Genomic DNA, 13,012 nt, shown 5'->3' with positions numbered 1-13,012 from the left:
AAGTTAAGGATGAGACCAGGCCGAGACAAAGTATAATGGTGGAGATGGTAATGTTGTTGATTTTGAGAAAAGAATCGAGGGAACTGCTCAGCAAAGGTTCCATGATGTAATGGTAAGCACTCTGGGCTCTGAATCCAGCGAGCCGAGTTCAAATCTCGGTGGAACCTGAATTCTTGTTGTCCCAGCTGCTGGAAATTTGGGACATACAAACTTGGCATCTGCATACCAACCACGGTTACGGGACCGTTTCCTGCCTGGATCGATGACGGTTGATTTATTGTTCTCGACATCAGATGATTGGCTCAACCTCTCATTCCCAGTTCCAAACAAGCGGGGGAGAAAGATGTGTATTGTCCAGTGCTTCGTTTCACTGCACAGCAGATTTCTCAGCATTTTCTTTGCAATCTGCATTCGGCTGGCATATTTGTTGAAATTGAAAGCAGTGCTTCTTGAAACGTAGTCATTGCACTTCATATTCTCGAAAAAAGTTAACAATTGCTCATCTTTCGTGCAGCAGTGCCTTGCAAAGATTATACTCATTTTACCTGGCAGGACTGTAATACAAGCTGCTATGAGCAGTGTGAAAAAGAAGCTGAGATTTGTGAATCGATAGCCATCAAGGCAGCTATGTGATTTGCTCAGAACCGAAGCTTAGCAGAGGGGCAAGTGGGCAAGCTGAAGTTAAGGATGAGACCAGGCCGAGACAAAGTATAATGGTGGAGATGGTAATGTTGTTGATTTTGAGAAAAGAATCGAGGGAACTGCTCAGCAAAGGTTCCATGATGTAATGGTAAGCACTCTGGGCTCTGAATCCAGCGAGCCGAGTTCAAATCTCGGTGGAACCTGAATTCTTTTTGTCCCAGCTGCTGGAAATTTGGGACATACAAACTTGGCATCTGCATACCAACCACAGTTACGGGACCGTTTGCTGCCTGAATCAATGACGGTTGATTTATTGTTTTCGACATCAGATGATAGGCTCAACCTCTTCTTCCCAGTTCCAAATAAGAGGGGGAGAAAGATGTGTGTTGTCCAGTGCTTCGTTTGACTGCACAGCAGAATGCTCAACATTTTCTTTGCAAGCTGCATTCGGCTGGCCTACTTGCTGAAATTGAAAGCAGTGCTCCTTGAAACGTAGGCATTGCACTTCATATTCTCGAAAAAAGTTAACAATTGCTCATCTTTCGTGCAGCAGCGCCTTGCAAAGATTATACTCATTTTACCTGGCAGGACTGCAATACAAGCTGCTATGAGCAGTGTGAAAAAGAAGCTGAGATTTGTGAACCGATAGCCATCAAGGCAGCTGTGTGATTTGCTCAGAACCGAAGCTTAGCAGAGGGGCAAGTGGGCAAGCTGAAGTTAAGGATGAGACCAGGCCGAGACAAAGTATAATGGTGGAGATGGTAATGTTGTTGATTTTGAGAAAAGAATCGAGGGAACTGCTCAGCAAAGGTTCCACGGTGTAATGGTAAGCATTCTGGGCTCTGAATCCAGCGATCTGAGTTCAAATTTCAGTGGAACCTGAATTCTTGTTGTCCCAGCTGCTGGAAATTTGGGACATACAAACTTGGCATCTGCATACCAACCACGGTTCCGGGACCATTTGCTGCCTGGATCGATGACGGTTGATTTATTGTTCTCGACATCAGATGATAGGCTCAACCTCTCATTTCCAGTTCCAAATAAGAGGGGGAGAAAGATGTGCATTGTCCAGTGCTTCGTTTCACTGCACAGCAGATTGCTCAACATTTTCTTTGCAAGCTGCATTCGGCTGGCATATTTGTTGAAATTGAAAGCAGTGCTTCTTGAAACGTAGACATTGCACTTCGTATTCTCGAAAAAAGTTGACAATTGCTTATCTATCGTGCAGCAGTGCCTTGCAAAGATTATTCACATTTTACCTGGCAGGACTGCAATACAAGCTGTTATGAGCAGTATGAAAAAGAAACAGAGATTTGTGAACCGATAGCCATCAAGGCAGCTGCGTGATTTACTCAGAACCGAGGCTTAGCAGAGGGGCAAGTGGGCAAGCTGAAGTTAAGGATGAGACCTGGCCGAGACAAAGTATAATGGTGGAGACGGTAATGTTGTTGATTTTAAGAAAAGATCCAAATGAATTTACCAGCAAATGTTCCATGGTGTAATGGTGAGCACTCTGGACTTTGAATCCAGCGATCCGAGTTTAAATCTCGGTGGAACCTGAATTCTTGTTGTCCCAGCTGCTGGAAATTTGGGACATACAAACTTGGCATCTGCATACCAACCACGGTTACGGGACCGTTTGCTGCCTGGATCGATGACGGTTGATTTATTGTCTCGACATCAGATGATTGGCTCAACCTCTCATTCCCAGTTCCAAATAAGCGGGGGAGAAAGATGTGTATTGTCCAGTGCTTCGTTTCACTGCACAGCAGATTTCTCAACATTTTCTTTGCAAGCTGCATTCGGCTGGCATATTTGTTGAAATTGAAATCAGTGCTTCTTGAAACGTAGTCATTGCACTTCATATTCTCGAAAAAAGTTAACAATTGCTCATCTTTCGTGCAGCAGTGCCTTGCAAAGATTATACTCATTTTACCTGGCATGACTGTAATACAAGCTGCTATGAGCAGTGTGAAATAGAAGCTGAGATTTGTGAACCGATAGCCATCAAGGCAGCTATGTGATTTGCTCAGAACCGAAGCTTAGCAGAGGGGCAATTGGGCAAGCTGAAGTTAAGGATGAGACCAGGCCGAGACAAAGTATAATGGTGGAGATGGTAATGTTGTTGATTTTGAGAAAAGAATCGAGGGAACTGCTCAGCAAAGGTTCCATGGTGTAATGGTAAGCACTCTGGGCTCTGAATCCAGCGATCCGAGTTTAAATCTCGGTGGAACCTGAATTCTTGTTGTCCCAGCTGCTGGAAATTTGGGACATACAAACTTGGCATCTGCATACCAACCACGGTTACGGGACCGTTTGCTGCCTGGATCGATGACGGTTGATTTATTGTTCTCGACATCAGATGATAGGCTCCACCTCTCATTCCCAGTTCCAAATAAGCGGGGGAGAAAGATGTGTATTGTCCAGTGCTTCGTTTCACTGCACAGCAGATTGCTCAACATTTTCTTTGCAAGCTGCATTCGGCTGGCATATTTGTTGAAATTGAAAGCAGTGCTTCTTGAAACGTAGACATTGCACTTCGTATTCTCGAAAAAAGTTGACAATTGCTTATCTATCGTGCAGCAGTGCCTTGCAAAGATTATTCACATTTTACCTGGCAGGACTGCAATACAAGCTGTTATGAGCAGTATGAAAAAGAAACAGAGATTTGTGAACCGATAGCCATCAAGGCAGCTGTGTGATTTACTCAGAACCGAGGCTTAACAGAGGGGCAAGTGGGCAAGCTGAAGTTAAGGATGAGACCTGGCCAAGACAAAGTATAATGGTGGAGACGGTAATGTTGTTGATTTTAAGAAAAGATACAAATGAATTTACCAGCAAAGGTTCCATGGTGTAATGGTGAGCACTCTGGACTTTGAATCCACCGATCCGAGTTTAAATCTCGGTGGAACCTGAATTCTTGTTGTCCCAGCTGCTGGAAATTTGGGACATACAAACTTGGCATCTGCATACCAACCACGGTTACGGGACCGTTTGCTGCCTGGATCGATGACGGTTGATTTATTGTTCTCGACATCAGCTGATTGGCTCAACCTCTCATTCCCAGTTCCAAATAAGCGGGGGAGAAAGATGTGTATTGTCCAGTGCTTCGTTTCACTGCACAGCAGATTTCTCAACATTTTCTTTGCAAGCTGCATTCGGCTGGCATATTTGTTGAAATTGAAAGCAGTGCTTCTTGAAACGTAGTCATTGCACTTCATATTCTCGAAAAAAGTTAACATTTGCTCATCTTTCGTGCAGCAGTGCCTTGCAAAGATTATGCTCATTTTACCTGGCAGGACTGCAATACAAGCTGCTATGAGCAGTGTGAAAAAGAAGCTGAGATTTGTGAACCGATAGCCATCAAGGCAGCTGTGTGATTTGATCAGAACCGAAGCTTAGCAGAGGGGCAAGTGGGCAAGCTGAAGTTAAGGATGAGACCAGGCCGAGACAAAGTATAATGGTGGAGATGGTAATGTTGTTGATTTTGAGAAAAGAATCGAGGGAACTGCTCAGCAAAGGTTCCATGGTGTAATGGTAAGCACTCTGGGCTCTGAATCCAGCGATCCGAGTTCAAATCTCGGTGGAACCTGAATTCTTGTTGTCCCAGCTGCTGGAAATTTGGGACATACAAACTTGGCATCTGCATACCAACCACGGTTACAGGACCGTTTGCTGCCTGGATCGATGACGGTTGATTTATTGTGCTCGACATCAGATGATAGGCTCAACCTCTCATTCCCAGTTCCAAATAAGCGGGGGATAAAGATGTGTATTGTCCAGTGCTTCGTTTCACTGCACAGCAGATTGCTCAACATTTTCTTTGCAAGCTGCATTCGGCTGGCATATTTGTTGAAATTGAAAGCAGTGCTTCTTGAAACGTAGACATTGCACTTCGTATTCTCGATAAAAGTTGACAATTGCTTATCTATCGTGCAGCAGTGCCTTGCAAAGATTATTCACATTTTACCTGGCAGGACTGCAATACAAGCTGTTATGAGCAGTATGAAAAAGAAACAGAGAGTTGTGAACCGATAGCCATCAAGGCAGCTGTGTGATTTACTCAGAACCGAGGCTTAGCAGAGGGGCAAGTGGGCAAGCTGAAGTTAAGGATGAGACCTGGCCGAGACAAAGTATAATGGTGGAGATGGTAATGTTGTTGATTTTAAGAAAAGATTCAAATGAATTTATCAGCAAAGGTTCCATGGTGTAATGGTGAGCACTCTGGGCTTTGAATCCAGCGATCCGAGTTTAAATCTCGGTGGAACCTGAATTCTTGTTGTCCCAGCTGCTGGAAATTTGGGACATACAAGCTTGGCATCTGCAAACCAACCACGGTTACGGGACCGTTTGCTGCCTGAATCAATGACGGTTGATTTATTGTTCTCGACATCAGATGATAGGCTCAACTTCTCATTCCCAGTTCCAAATAAGCGGGGGAGAAAGATGTGTATTGTCCAGTGCTTCGTTTCACTGCACAGCAGATTGCTCAACATTTTCTTTGCAAGCTGCATTCGGCTGGCAAATTTGTTGAAATTGAAAGCAGTGCTTCTTGAAACGTAGTCATTGCACTTCATATTCTCGAAAAAAGTTAACAATTGCTCATCTTTCGTGCAGCAGTGCCTTGCAAAGATTATACTCATTTTACCTGGCAGGACTGTAATACAAGCTGCTATGAGCAGTGTGAAAAAGAAGCTGAGATTTGTGAACCGATAGCCATCAAGGCAGCTATGTGATTTGCTCAGAACCGAAGCTTAGCAGAGGGGCAAGTGGGCAAGCTGAAGTTAAGGATGAGACCAGGCCGAGACAAAGTATAATGGTGGAGATGGTAATGTTGTTGATTTTGAGAAAAGAATCGAGGGAACTGCTCAGCAAAGGTTCCATGGTGTAATGGTAAGCACTCTGGGCTCTGAATCCAGCGATCCGAGTTGAAATCTCGGTGGAACCTGAATTCTTGTTGTCCCAGCTGCTGGAAATTTGGGACATACAAACTTGGCATCTGCATACCAACCACGGTTACGGGACCATTTGCTGCCTGGATCGATGACGGTTGATTTATTGTGCTCGACATCAGATGATAGGCTCAACCTCTCATTCCCAGTTCCAAATAAGCGGGGGAGAAAGATGTGTATTGTCCAGTGCTTCGTTTCACTGCACAGCAGATTGCTCAACATTTTCTTTGCAAGCTGCATTCGGCTGGCATACTTGTTGAAATTGAAAGCAGTGCTTCTTGAAACGTAGACATTGCACTTCGTATTCTCGAAAAAAGTTGACAATTGCTTATCTATCGTGCAGCAGTGCCTTGCAAAGATTATTCACATTTTACCTGGCAGGACTGCAATACAAGCTGTTATGAGCAGTATGAAAAAGAAACAGAGATTTGTGAACCGATAGCCATCAAGGCAGCTGTGTGATTTACACAGAACCGAGGCTTAGCAGAGGGGCAAGTGGGCAAGCTGAAGTTAAGGATGAGAACTGGCCGAGACAAAGTATAATGGTGGAGACGGTAATGTTGTTGATTTTAAGAAAAGATTCAAATGAATTTATCAGCAAAGGTTCCATGGTGTAATGGTGAGCACTCTGGGCTTTGAATCCAGCGATCCGAGTTTAAACCTCGGTGGAACCAGAATTCTTGTTGTCCCAGCTGCTGGAAATTTGGGACATACAAGCTTGGCATCTGCAAACCAACCACGGTTACGGGACCGTTTGCTGCCTGAATCAATGACGGTTGATTTATTGTTCTCGACATCAGATGATAGGCTCAACCTCTTCTTCCCAGTTCCAAATAAGAGGGGGAGAAAGATGTGTGTTGTCCAGTGCTTCGTTTGACTGCACAGCAGAATGCTCAACATTTCCTTTGCAAGCTGCATTCGGCTGGCCTACTTGCTGAAATTGAAAGCAGTGCTCCTTGAAACGTAGGCATTGCACTTCATATTCTCGAAAAAAGTTAACAATTGCTCATCTTTCGTGCAGCAGCGCCTTGCAAAGATTATACTCATTTTACCTGGCAGGACTGCAATACAAGCTGCTATGAGCAGTGTGAAAAAGATGCTGAGATTTGTGAACCGATAGCCATCAAGGCAGCTGTGTGATTTACTCAGAACCGATGCTTCGCAGAGGGGCAAGTGGGCAAGCTGAAGTTAAGGATGAGACCTGGCCGAGACAAAGTATCATGGTGGAGACGGTAATGTTGTTGATTTTAAGAAACGATTCAAATGAATTTATCAGCAAAGGTTCCATGGTGTAATGGTGAGCACTCTGGACTTTGAATCCAGCGATCTGAGTTTAAATCTCGGTGGAACCTGAATTCTTGTTGTCCCAGCTGCTGGAAATTTGGGACATACAAGCTTGGCATCTTCATACCAACCACAGTTACGGGACCTTTTGCTGCCTGAATCAATGACGGTTGATTTATTGTTCTCGACATCAGATGATAGGCTCAACCTCTCATTCCCAGTTCCAAATAAGCGGGGGAGAAAGATGTGTATTGTCCAGTGCTTCGTTTCACTGCACAGCAGATTGCTCAACATTTTCTTTGCAAGCTGCATTCGGCTGGCATACTTGTTGAAATTGAAAGCAGTGCTTCTTGAAACGTAGACATTGCACTTCGTATTCTCGAAAAAAGTTAACAATTGCTTATCTATCGTGCAGCAGTGCCTTGCAAAGATTATACACATTTTACCTGGCAGGACTGCAATGCAAGCTGCCATGAGCAGTGTGAAAAAGAAGGTCAGATTTGTGAACCGATAGCCATCAAGGCAGCTGTGTGATTTGCTCAGAACCGAAGCTTAGCAGAGGGGCAAGTGGGCAAGCTGAAGTTAAGGATGAGACCAGGCCGAGACAAAGTATAATGGTGGAGATGGTAATGTTGTTGATTTTGAGAAAAGAATCGAGGGAATTGCTCAGCAAAGGTTCCATGGTGTAATGGTAAGCACTCTGGGCTCTGAATCCAGCAATCCGAGTTCAAATCTCGGTGGAACCTGAATTCTTGTTGTCCCAGCTGCTGGAAATTTGGGACATACAAACTTGGCATCTGCATACCAACCACGGTAACGGGACCATTTGCTACCTGGATCGATGACGGTTGATTTATTGTTCTCGACATCAGATGATAGGCTCAACCTCTCATTCCCAGTTCCAAATAAGCTGGGGAGAAAGATGTGTATTGTCCAGTGCTTCGTTTCACTGCACAGAAATTGCTCAACATTTTCTTTGCAAGCTGCATTCGGCTGGCATATTTGTTGAAATTGAAAGCAGTGCTTCTTGAAACGTAGACATTGCACTTCGTATTCTCGAAAAAAGTTGACAATTGCTTATCTATCGTGCAGCAGTGCCTTGCAAAGATTATTCACATTTTACCTGGCAGGACTGCAATACAAGCTGTTATGAGCAGTATGAAAAAGAAACAGAGATTTGTGAACCGATAGCCATCAAGGCAGCTGTGTGATTTACACAGAACCGAAGCTTAGCAGAGGGGCAAGTGGGCAAGCTGAAGTTAAGGATGAGACCAGGCCAAGACAAAGTATAATGGTGGAGATGGTAATGTTAAATAACAACAGAAAATGCTGGAAAAACTTAGCAGGTCAGGCAACATCCGTGGAGAGAAATTTGAGTTGACGTTTCGGGTTTGACCCTTCTTCAAAACTGGAGAGAAAAGGAACTAGATCGAAGGCAGGGCTGCGATCGGACAAAAGAATAAAAGAACCAAAAGAACCAAAAGGAGGAACAGCACCTCTTCTTCCGATTAGGCACTCTGCAGCCTTCCGGTCTCAATATCGAGTTCAACAATTTCAGATCATAACCTCGGCCCCTATTTCATTTTTACTTATATTTTTCCACTCCTTTCCTCCCCCCCCCTTTCCTTTTGTTTCTCTCTCACACCTGGCAGCTATCTTTTGCCCTGCCAGTACACTTTACACCTAATCCCAGCCTATTACCATCTCGTCTAGCTTCTAATCTCTTTTACTTCTTTTGGTTCTTTTATTCTTTTGTCCGATCGCAGCCCTGCCTTCGATCTAGTTCCTTTTCTCTCCAGTTTTGAAGAAGGGTCAAACCCGAAACGTCAACTCAAATTTCTCTCCACGGATGTTGCCTGACCTGCTGAGTTTTTCCAGCATTTTCTGTTGCTATTTCGGATTTCCAACATCTGCAGTATTTTGCTATCGAGATGGTAATGTTGTTGATTTTGAGAAAAGAATCGAGGGAACTACTCAGCAAAGGTTCCATGGTGTAATGGTAAGCACTCTGGGCTCTGAATCCAGCGATCCGAGTTCAAATCTCGGTGGAACCTGAATTCTTGTTGTCCCAGCTGCTGGAAATTTGTGACATACAAACTTGGCATCTGCATACCAACCACGGTTACGGGACCGTTTGCTGCCTGAATCAATGACGGTTGATTTATTGTTCTCGACATCAGATGATAGGCTCAACCTCTTCTTCCCAGTTCCAAATAAGAGGGGGAGAAAGATGTGTGCTGTCCAGTGCTTCGTTTGACTGCACAGCAGAATGCTCAACATTTTCTTTGCAAGCTGCATTCGGCTGGCATACTTGCTGAAATTGAAAGCAGTGCTTCTTGAAACGTAGGCATTGCACTTCATATTCTCGAAAAAAGTTAACAATTGCTCATCTTTCGTGCAGCAGTGCCTTGCAAAGATTATACTCATTTTACCTGGCAGGACTGCAATACAAGATGCTATGAGCAGTGTGAAAAAGAAACAGAGATTTGTGAACCGATAGCCATCAAGGCAGCTGTGTGATTTACTCAGAACCGAAGCTTAGCAGAGGGGCAAGTGGGCAAGCTGAAGTTAAGGATGAGACCAGGCGGAGACAAAGTATAATGGTGGAGATGGTAATGTTGTTGATTTCGAGCAAAGAATCTAATGAACATTTCAGCAACGGTTACATGGTGTAATGGTGAGCACTCTGGACTTTAAATCCAGTGATCCGTGTTCAAATCTCGGTGGGATCTGAATTCTTGTTGTCCCAGCTGCTGGAAATTTAGGGCATACATGCTTGGCATCTGCATACCAACCACGGTTACTGGGCTTTTGCTGCCTTAATCAATGACGGTTGATTTATTGTTCTCGACATCAGATGATAGGCTGAACCTCTCATTCCCAGTTCCAAATGATTGGAGCAGAAAGATGTGTGTTTTTCAGTGCTTCATTTGATTCCACAGCAGATTGCTCAACATTTTCTTTGCAAGCTGCATTCGGCTGGCATACTTGTTGTAATTGAAAGCAGTGCTTCTTGAAACGTAGACATTGCACTTCGTATTCTCGAAAAAAGTTAACAATTGCTTTTCTTTAGTGCAGCAGTGCCTTGCAAGGTTTATACACATTTTATCAGGCAGGACTGTAATACAAGCTGCTCTGAGCAGTGTGAGAAAGAAGCAGCGTTTTGAGAACCAAGATCCATCAAGGCGGCTGTGTGATTTGCTCAGAACCGAGGCTTAGCAGAGGGGCAAGTGGGCAAGCTGAAGTTAAGGATGAGACCAGGCCGAGACAAAGTTGAATGGTGGAGACGTTAATGTTGTTGATTTTGAGAAAAGAGCTAAGGAAATCTTCAGCAACGGTTCCATGGTGTAATGGTTAGCACTCTGGACTCTGAATCCAGCAATCAGAGTTCAAATCTCGGTGGAACCTGAATTCTTGTTGTCCCAGTTGCTGGAAATTTCGGACATACAGGGTGAAGGCATCTGTGTACCAACCACGGTTGCTGGACCGTTTGCTGCCTGAATCAATGACAGTTGATTTATTGTTCTCTGTTGTGTATGTACCTTTAAGGGAATAACTGGTCTTAGACTGCAGTACTGGCAGTGACCACCCCTGTATAAAAGGCCCTAGCAGGCTTCTGTAGTTTCAGTTTCAAGCTGCCTCTTGTTCAGTAAAGTACCTGTTAAACTGTTCTCCCGAAGTGCGTGTATTATTGAGGTGCAGACTTTACAGTGGCGACGAGTAAGTTCGAACTCACCTGCAGTGTGGCATCATCTCACGGGGATCTCACCTGAAAGGAAGGTCCTGAAAGGTCGTAGTCTGAGCAACGGGCGCCGACCGAGGGCAACCGCCCAAAGAATCCATCGGTGTTTGGAGAATTGCGGGAGAGACTGTGGTTCCAGCGAATCGTGCTGGAAGCAGGTAGCGCGCTGACCCTTCCGGCCTGTGGTGGGCTCAAGCTCGATTGAGAGGCTCGACAAATCGGGCAATTCAAACAGCCCCAAAACGCACTGTTCCCTGACTGGGATTCGAACCCGGGCTGCGGCGATGAGAGCGCCGAATCCTAACCAGTAGAACACCAGGGAAGCTCCAGCAAGCACAGCAATGCAGTTGTTCCTGCCTGCTCCTTTGCAATTCAGATCCTTTCGCGACAGGCAAACTGTTCGGACAAAATGACATTTTTTAGACGAGCACACAAAAGACGTGTTTGCGAAAGCACGGCACCAAGTGCGGGTAGGCATCCACTTGAAATCGATTTCCTCCTGTGTTTTTCTCTGGATGTTGTCTCTCTCGGTGCTGGGCGAACAATTCATTGATGCATTTCTCCTGAACTGAAGCCTTTTGCCCATCTCGCGGGGTCAGAGCCGCTCTGTCTGTCTCTTACCTGCTTGTGACCATTATCGGGAACAGGCCTCCTGTTCAACTTTCATCAGCAAACCCAGAAAGACAAATAAACAGAAAGATGTGTCTCTCAGCCCCGGTGGCAAAGGTGCAGTGGATGTTAATCCAAATAAATCCCCCGTGAGATTCTGTCTGCATTAGCTTCCTTCTGAAGTTTGTATTTTATATTTTCGGAAAGACCATAAAATTAGGCTGTTGGCCCGTACGGGGATCGGACCCGCGCCCTTGGCGTTATTCACCCCCCCGTGCTCAGTGCTCAGCAGAGTCGGCAGCACGAAGTTGGCAAACTGCCTGCAGTCCTCCGAACGGGCCTGTGTTGCGAGCCCATTCCGATCCCCGCACCCATTCTCGGGGAAAGGAATTTCTCGGCCTATCTCCTATTGATAAACTCACGGTCTGCTCGAGCACAGAGCTCTCAGCCTTTACTCACTGATCTTCACAAGAGTTGATTGTGTTTTGTAAATCTCTCACTTGCGCTCCTCGCGGTCAAACACAAAGTTTACCTGCTGTGTTTTCCAGCAGCCAGTAAGTTGATTTGAAAAGGCCATTGTGACAGGGTTTGGGCTCTGAATCCAGTCATAGATCGGGTTGTGATGCCTTGTGGCTCAAGCGGTCACCTGACCTGTCAGCTGATGACCTCACTGCTGATGATGACTGATGTGCCTGAATAATCCCGAGACTCGATGTTATCGAAACAAAACAAGGCTTTTATTAACTTAGAAGATAACACGCAGTGGAGAGAGGTATCTTCCCTGGAGGTCTGCAGTACTGGCTGTGAGGCCAGACTGAGCTGGCTTACATAGAGGCCAGGTATGGGCGGAGCCCTACACACAACACATTCCATACATTCCAATACACAATACAATGGTGAGGAGAAACCTGAAACCAACCACAGTCACAGGCAATACAATGGTAAGGGGGAACCTGAAACCAACCACAGTCACAGGCAGTGATGAATGGAATATTTAATCACATTCACCCCTTCTATAGATTTAGTCTGTTCGGGGGTTTGGTAATCCTCTGCGACCGACGTGGCTGTTGTGGTGTCGCGGGTGTCGGCTGGGTGTCCCCGGTGGCCTCCTGGGTCTCTGCCGGGGGTGCCACCAGGGTTGTTGAAGGGGTAGTTGGTGGGGGTGCCGTTGGTCGATGTTCTTCCGGGGGTGATGAAAGAGTAGTGGGTGGGTAAGAGTTGCTGTGGTCGTTGTTGCTGCTATTGCCGTGGTTGTTGTCGTTACCGGCTGGGGCGACATCTTTTATTGACACGGTGTCCTCCCTTCCGTCGGCGTGCCGGACATACGCGTATTGGGGGTTGGTGTGGAGTAGGTGCACTGGCTCCACGAGAGGGTCCGTCTTATGGCCCCTCACATGCCTTCGCACGAATGCCGGACCCGGGGTGGAGAGCCATGACGGCATGGATACGCCTGAGGTGGATTTCCGGGGGAAGCTAAACATTCGTTCATGAGGCGTGGCATTAGTGGCAGTACACAATAGCGACCGTATCGAATGGAGCACATCTGAGAGGACTTCCTGCCAGCGGGAGATAGGGAGGCCCTTGGTCCTTAGAGCTAGAGTGACTGCTTTCCATACTGTCCCGTTCTCTCGCTCCACTTGACCATTACCCCGGGGGTTGTAGCTGGTGGTACGGCTCGTGGCGATACCCCTGGACAGCATGTACTGGCGTAGCTCTTCACTCATGAAGGACGCCCCCCTATCCGTGTGGATGTAGCTCGGCATACCGAACAGGCAGAACAGGC

At 45.9% G+C, this 13,012-nt stretch overlaps 6 non-coding genes across 6 annotated transcripts; all 6 read left to right on the top strand.

Moving 5' to 3' along the window:
* The first annotated feature begins 2,129 nt into the window (after positions 1 to 2,129).
* Positions 2,130 to 2,201, top strand: trnaq-uug (transfer RNA glutamine (anticodon UUG)). The gene has a single exon. It is a non-coding gene; the product is annotated as a tRNA-Gln (tRNA).
* A 1,961-nt stretch (positions 2,202 to 4,162) lies between these two features.
* trnaq-cug (transfer RNA glutamine (anticodon CUG)) lies at positions 4,163 to 4,234 on the top strand. Its single transcript has one exon. It is a non-coding gene; the product is annotated as a tRNA-Gln (tRNA).
* A 606-nt stretch (positions 4,235 to 4,840) lies between these two features.
* Positions 4,841 to 4,912, top strand: trnaq-uug (transfer RNA glutamine (anticodon UUG)). Its single transcript has one exon. It is a non-coding gene; the product is annotated as a tRNA-Gln (tRNA).
* Positions 4,913 to 6,196: 1,284 nt separating this feature from the next.
* Positions 6,197 to 6,268, top strand: trnaq-uug (transfer RNA glutamine (anticodon UUG)). Its single transcript has one exon. It is a non-coding gene; the product is annotated as a tRNA-Gln (tRNA).
* Positions 6,269 to 6,874: 606 nt separating this feature from the next.
* Positions 6,875 to 6,946, top strand: trnaq-uug (transfer RNA glutamine (anticodon UUG)). Its single transcript has one exon. It is a non-coding gene; the product is annotated as a tRNA-Gln (tRNA).
* A 1,914-nt stretch (positions 6,947 to 8,860) lies between these two features.
* On the top strand, positions 8,861 to 8,932 carry trnaq-cug (transfer RNA glutamine (anticodon CUG)). The gene has a single exon. It is a non-coding gene; the product is annotated as a tRNA-Gln (tRNA).
* The last annotated feature ends 4,080 nt before the right edge of the window (positions 8,933 to 13,012 follow it).

Source organism: Somniosus microcephalus, unplaced genomic scaffold, assembly GCF_052327205.1.
Source record: "Somniosus microcephalus isolate GS21.2 unplaced genomic scaffold, FLI_Smic_1.0 unresolved_chr4, whole genome shotgun sequence".
In the NCBI taxonomy this organism is placed as follows: Eukaryota; Metazoa; Chordata; class Chondrichthyes; order Squaliformes; family Somniosidae; genus Somniosus; species Somniosus microcephalus.
This window is presented reverse-complemented; position numbering and strand designations above follow the sequence as displayed.